The sequence below is a fragment of the Perissodus microlepis genome, chromosome 13 (assembly GCF_051167445.1).
Source record: "Perissodus microlepis isolate ML-2025 ecotype Zambia chromosome 13, ASM5116744v1, whole genome shotgun sequence".
NCBI lineage: Eukaryota > Metazoa > Chordata > Actinopteri > Cichliformes > Cichlidae > Perissodus > Perissodus microlepis.
Window position 1 is genome coordinate 29,759,076 of NC_140473.1, and position 6,988 is coordinate 29,766,063.

The 6,988-nt window shown below is 39.9% G+C and overlaps 1 long non-coding RNA gene across 1 annotated transcript; it reads left to right on the top strand.

Annotated features, from left to right (window-relative positions):
• Positions 1 to 1,475: 1,475 nt before the first annotated feature.
• Positions 1,476 to 5,003, top strand: LOC146375337 (uncharacterized). Its single transcript, XR_014801947.1, has 3 exons — positions 1,476 to 2,156; positions 2,883 to 3,040; positions 3,474 to 5,003. It is a non-coding gene; the product is annotated as an uncharacterized LOC146375337 (long non-coding RNA).
• The last annotated feature ends 1,985 nt before the right edge of the window (positions 5,004 to 6,988 follow it).

Here is a 6,988-nt window from a genome sequence, read left to right on the forward strand (position 1 = left end):
TCCAGAGTGATCAACATAACAGTGTGTCGGGTTGACTTTTATACAAACAAACCAAAAAGAACAAAAACATGTCATTGTGAAGCTTTGGCAAATACTAGATTGGTCAACTGATGTGCCGTAAGCATCTGTCAGGCTCTCTGACAGTTAGTTAGTGTTGCCTACAGTTAAAATATGTAATTGTGGTGAAGAGTTAGTATGATTTTACATAAATGGAATCCACATTTAGGAGCCCTTCAGTAAATCCAGGCCAAGCTAAGAAGATGAGCAATGGGAGAAAGACCAAGGACAGAACACATGGAGATGACTGACCAGCGAGCTTTTAATGCTTAAACCTCGTCAAAGTAACTTTTTGTTGTGACTAAATTGTAAAGAGGGATGTGTGTGTATAGAAAGATGGCTGTTAGAGTAGCAGATGTTTAATTTTGTCTAAATTCACTATTAATTCAACACGTTCTCACTCCCAACTCGTCAAACGTGTGACGCATGGTCAGGCTCCCTCTGCTTCGCTTATGGACGCGCAGGGTACCCCCCTCGCGTCGGGAATTGACGTGAAGGCTCCTCCGATTGAAGAGATTGCTGCGGAAGTGCCTGTTGTCGGTATATTTAGACATTTTCCAAATCACATTGTAGTGACGTATACAGAACACGATAAATTATATAATGTAAACAACTACCTGAAAAACAGGTAGAACGATACTTTTCTATCGTTTATTGCATTTATGGAGGGAGTGATGTATGCTGGGTAATGGCACAGCTAGCTACTGGGTGACTTTATTCACCCGCTTCGGCTGTTATCAGTCCATACAATGGGCGTTATTAGCACAAATCAGTCCCATAGATATGGGCCATCTCCTGCTAGATTGTTCAGAAGGTTGTTCTCATCCATCCAGATGGAGGATCACTAACAGGAGCGTGGGAAGACTCCAGAATCCACTCTGGCTGGAATCCGGTGGATATGCAGTGTGTACAGGTAAGACCATTTAAACGGACAGCATTTATAGAATGACTATTAAAAGTCAGCGAGTGTCAGTAATGTTAATGTGGTTATCTTAGTAATACACCGAGTGCTAATATAACAGCTTTAAGATGCATTTGTAGATATTATTACGTGTTTTACCGTCTTTGTGGTGCTAGCTTAAAGTTACGGTGTAAACGTTAGCTTATATTGGAGGAAAGCTGTTACTGGTTAAACGATGTTAGCACAGAAATATTAGCTTCTGTCATGACTGATGAAGGTACTAGTTAATAAAGTTTCCAGTAAAGTGTTTAATCGCAGCCACAGACTGACAGCAAATATGTCGATTAGCTTCAGTGCATCTGTAATAAATATGTGCAAGTTTCAGTGCTTCGTTTAAACTGTATGATACTTATACTGACCCAGGGTCAGTGTAAAATACAATCCTAGCTGTGTGAACAAAGCCTGGCTCCTTTAATCCTGCATGACAAACCTCAGGATGCAGGTTATTATTACTCTTTCCTGCTGGCACACCTGTCACACCTGAGAGTCAGCTAGAAACGTACAGTGACGTGGACATCATGCAAAGACTGCCAGACTCTGTAATACTGCAAATGATCAGTGACTCAGGTTAACACTAAAGTTTAAACGGTACCTCTGTGTCTCTGTGTGCTGAACATCTAGGATTGAGTCAGGCTGCATTGACTGTGGGACTTTAATGTGTTAAAAGCAGGTTGAAGACGGCTCAGAAACATTTGAAGATTAAAATTTAGCATTGTGGCTGCTGGTGGCTTGTAAAGCCTCTACTCAGCTGTATTTTTGTTACTAATTTATGTTTGTTGTTGTTTAACACAGATTTCAGAAGAGCAAATATGCTTAATAGTTTAACTAGATTTCATTTGTCAGTGTGGGACTGCTGAGTCACCTGAAGAACTCATTTCATTCATTCTCCACATGATGTTCATTTACAGAAATGTTTCACAGGAACTGATTTCTCCCAAAGGTTGAACTAGTGTGTTTCCATAGATTACCTCTGTATGAATGTACTTCTTAAATGAAGGCAAGTGTTTGTCCTTTTTTGTTCCTCAGGTACAGTACGTGATATCAAGGGCAGGCGGTCAACACTGGGGGTAGACAAGAAGCAGACGTACTTCCAGGAGGGAGCTGCAGTGAGGACACAGCCAGGTCACTGAGGTCAGAGGTCAGAATCTGAAACAGCTCAGGTTTATATTTTAGAGGTTATAAAAAATCAAAATGTATTTATAAAGAAACCTTTAAATAATAGTCATAATTATGATTATTATAAGAAATATCAAACATTTAAGTGGATTTTCTGTTACACATATTGTGTTAGCCCTGCAATAAACTGGCAGCCTGTCTTTGTCCTGTATCAGCTGGGATAGGCTTCATCCTCCCGCAACCCTGAATTGGATACATTGTATTCCAATTATGTAATCTGATCATTTACAAACTCAAGGTATCTAATCAAAATGTAAGTAATAATTATAAAATGGGAAAGCAGAAATAAGTGTGACATGAATGTAAATGTGTGAGCTGACATAGAGGACAGCTACATGCAGTCAGAAAAACCTTTGTTGTCAAGTTTGCAGGTATATCAGCACGAGACATTCTTACATAGAAGAGACTGTTAAAGTCTCTAACTCAGTGAAGCATTATTGGTCCCGTCTGTTTGGATAAATATAGTAAGTTGATGTATGTCCATTTATTGACACATTTTCTTAAGTGCTTATCCAGTTCAGGATCACAGTGGAGCTGCAGCTGGATATGTTCACTAAATAAACCTTACAAAAGTTAACAATAAACCTGCATCCATGTACGTTGTTGTCCACAGGATGAGAAAATCAAACTGGAAGACTGTGGAACATGTTAATAAATGTTTGTGTGTTTATGCCTGTGTCTTTCACAGGAGGCGCTGGAAGGTTTCCCTAATAGTTCCTGGTGAATCAAAGCAGAACCATAAAGGTTGCTGGACTGCATGATGGCCTTACCCCTGAGCAGTCATCCTGTTAAAGGAGGAACCACTTAGAAGCTGTTTTCAAAGTAGCTGAGCAGATTTCATCTCAAGTAAGCAATTAACTGTTTGTTCGTTTGTTCTGCCACTTAAAGAGCATTTAAGGACATCTTTTGAGTGTCCAGTTGAATTAATTCTACTGGCTCTCATGGTCATTTGTTATTATAGACATATTTTTCATGTTCATCCAGCTATTTAGTAAATTCTATCTATTTAGTAATATCCGTCAGCTATAAAATGTAATATAAATATAAAAATATCTAAATATCTCCTGTCCTTTATGTTTTAATGATGTAAGACCAGACGTCTGTTATCGTGTTACATTAGCATTCCTCACATATCAATGAGATGCTGCACAGTACAATCCTACTGACACAGCAGAGGGATAACGACGGCTATTCAACATCGTTACACGACACATTCGAGCTGCATGACGCAGACAAAGTGACTAAATCATCTTTTTGTGGTTTATTGTCTTCAAACCAGCAGACAAAGCTGATGGCAGAAGATGTCAGAGAAGAACTTCAGGCCGTGGACTGAAAAGGTATTTTTTTCTTGTTATCAAAAGACATTTGGAGTGGCAGCTTCTACAACTGGTTGTGCTAAAGTAAAGCTTACAGTCTAAGAAATCACAGTGTTGATATTCAGCACAAAGAGAAAAGCTCACTTGTTTGAATTCATTTACAATCATAGTTTTATAAATTCTGACTGTAAACAGCTTTTACAGCTTTGATATTGTTTGACACTCGATATCAGGTGATAGGGTTTAATTTAAAGGTTTCTGTGTCCCAATGAGCCATTTACACTGATCAGTGTCAGTTTAACTGTAACACATTCATTATTTAGATTCAACAAAGAAATAAGTGAATGTAAAAAATGGCAGCCCTCAGGCCAGGTTTATAGAGATATATGCATGCATTATGAAATTTATGTATCCCAGATCATTGTTATTCATCTAGTCATGGCAGACCTACCTCTTCCTCCCAAGTTAACTGCAACCCAAAAGAACTAGTGGGGCTATTTACACACTCACAACCAGTGTGGGGTAAAAAGAGCCACCAAAAAGCTGTCAGCCACAGATGTGCTATAAGAGTTAGAAACTCTACTTATGGAGAAACTTTCTAAGTCTAACAGAGGACAGGTACTCCTGCCCAAATAACATGATATAACCCCACATACAGCCCAGCCATAAAATGAACCAAGTCATTTAGTTAAAGACAGCATGGGACCAAATGCATGTAACCAGCCTGCATCAACCTGACATTTCTTCCTCCTGAATTAAATGAATGAATGGATGAAAGTTAAATGACTACAAACCTAAAGCCACTAGTTCCCACACTGGAGCTCCCTGACACTGTGTGTTAACCGTATTTAGCTTGTATCAACAGTTGTAACAGGCTAAGCCACCTGAGACACTGCATTGAATGATTGTTCCTGTCTTAATGATTTCAGCTGACTGGTTTCAGCTCAGATGTTCTGCTTTTTCCTTTCAGTAGATCAAAGCAGCTCGTGCTCCTTCTGCTTCCAATTTAGAAGAAGAAGAAGAAGGCGAAGGCTTCAGCGAAGTGGCGTTCATGGTCTCAGTGAACAGTCACGGTCACACACTGCATGTGGTTTTAAAAGCAACATGTCTGTTCACCACAACAATGGAGATGTGTAATATTAGTGCAGCTACGGTTTGTTTTTGAACATCAGTTCTGTTTTCTACTTTGATCACTTAGACCAAAAAAGTGTTGTTTTCAGATTCTTTCTTTTACATCTATAAACCACCTGTTCATTTTTTTATTACAATTAGTTTCACATAAATGTTAGTGTTTCCTTTATGATCTTTTAATGCTTACACTACACTGTACAAGTCTACATTAGAGACATTTCTGTTACCTGTTTCTGTTGACTCAGAGTTGTGAAATGTTCTTTTATTTGATACACAATATGAAGTTCATAATTTTCTTACAAATAAAACTCTAATGACAAACATGAACAGCTGTGCTTATTTCTGAGACATGAGTTTTGAATGTGTTCATATTTAGACAGTGTGCATCTGTATGCTGAAACTGTTATGGTGAACCTGAGGTGATGGTCAACAGAAGGCAAATATATATCAATATAAAACAATATTGAAGTAATGTCTTTACCCTCTGCAGCGTGTGGACGCTGTGCACGCAGTCACCTTATTCACTGTAGTAAACATGCACCGCTAGCTCACGTGACTGACTGTCTCCATGGTTACATCGTATATTATTAGCTATGTAAACAGCTTCCAAAGATACCGCCATAGCTCTCTGCAGCTGTAACACTTAAACACTTTGCAAATCATTTCACGTGTTTGATAGTTATGAAGACAGAATATGTTTTTAAGGTCATGCTAGGCGGTTGCTATGGTGGTTGCTGTGGACTTGGGTGGACCGCGTCCGATTCCTGTTATTAGCTGTCCGCCTTAGGAAGGCTGCGTTCCATTTACAAGTAGTGACAGTCTGCCGCAACTCGAACTCAAACCCCGCTTTGTTCTTTAATTATAGGCCTTTTATAGCCGTTCATGACACGCACACACACACATAAAGCACTTTGCCTCACCATGAGAATGCAAGTTTACCTAACCTAACCTTAAAGTATCTGATATAGGATAGAAAAATGAAGCAACCAGAGATTTAATGATGAAGACTCTGGGTTCTGTAGTTCACGTTTTACAGTCCTGAATGACTCTTTGCATATGATTTATTGAAGAGGAGTTTAGAATGCACTTTACATTTAGACTGTTGCTGTTTCATTTTTTTACATTGTTGCCGTGTTATGTCATAAATAAGGTTCACCTGCTGGGGGTTTGATGGATCAGCTGGACAATACAGTCAAAGACAGACTTCATTCATCATATGCAAGAATCCTAGTTGGATTTTTGTTGTCACTCATGTTTTTGAACCAAATATTGAAAACAATTCTGACAGACTGGATACCTGGTCAGGGTGTACATTACCTTGTACTCAAGCATCCCAGGACAGAGCCCTGCCCCACCATGAGCCTGGGTGGATACGTGGTTATTAATATAAGGACCAATACTGAATATGAATATTTCATGAAAATTGAATTATAATACAAATTAGTAATAAGGGTTTCTCTGCGCCCTTATCTACCCCATACTCAAAGAGCTGCGGGCAGAGAGGGTGACAGGAGAGGATGGCACTGAAGAGAAGATGCTCGGTTTCTGGAGTCTCCTGGTCCTGTCAGTACAGGGAGTGGATGCATCTGCTGTGTCTTCTCGTGGATGCTCACCTACCTTGACTCGTCCCAGCCTGGTATGGATTTCCCAACACTGCGGACAGTGGCCCACGTCAGAGACGTTTAATATTGATTACATATGTCTGAATTGCTAACCCTAACCCTAGCTCAACAGACCACAATGCCCTGGACTGTCAGTATTATTACACGCTGTGAACATAAGTACCTTTGATCACTGTTGTAGAGACCCACCTTTTAGCACATCCCAGCACACCCACTCACTTCACCAGATGCACCTTGTTTAGTTCTCTCACCTTTGATTGGGTGTGGTGCTTGTCCTTAATTGCACTCACCTGTCACACATTATATAAGGACTGCATTCACTTTAGGCTCACTCTTTCTTCACTCCCACACGGGGCGGCAGCAGAGGTGAGGTTCTGTTCTGTTCTGGTTTTTCTTATTTTATGTATTGTTTAAGGTAATGAGTAACTTCTCTGTTTTCTTTCAGCATTGGCAGTCCATCTGTGTCTTTCTTTCCTTCCTTCTTTGCTTTATTGATTTGAGAATAAAAGGAGAACCCTGTGAATGATTAGATGACTGCTTATTCTTATCCTAATCGGATGAGCCCATGATGCTGATTACTCAACCCTGAGCCTTCCTTTCCTTCATAACATGGTCCTCCGAGCCGGAGCAGTGTTAGCGTCATGGATTCAAAGCAGCCATTGACTGAAGGTTTGAGAAGATCCAGTCGTGATAGTCGACCTCCTGCCCACCTGCAGCAGTATGAC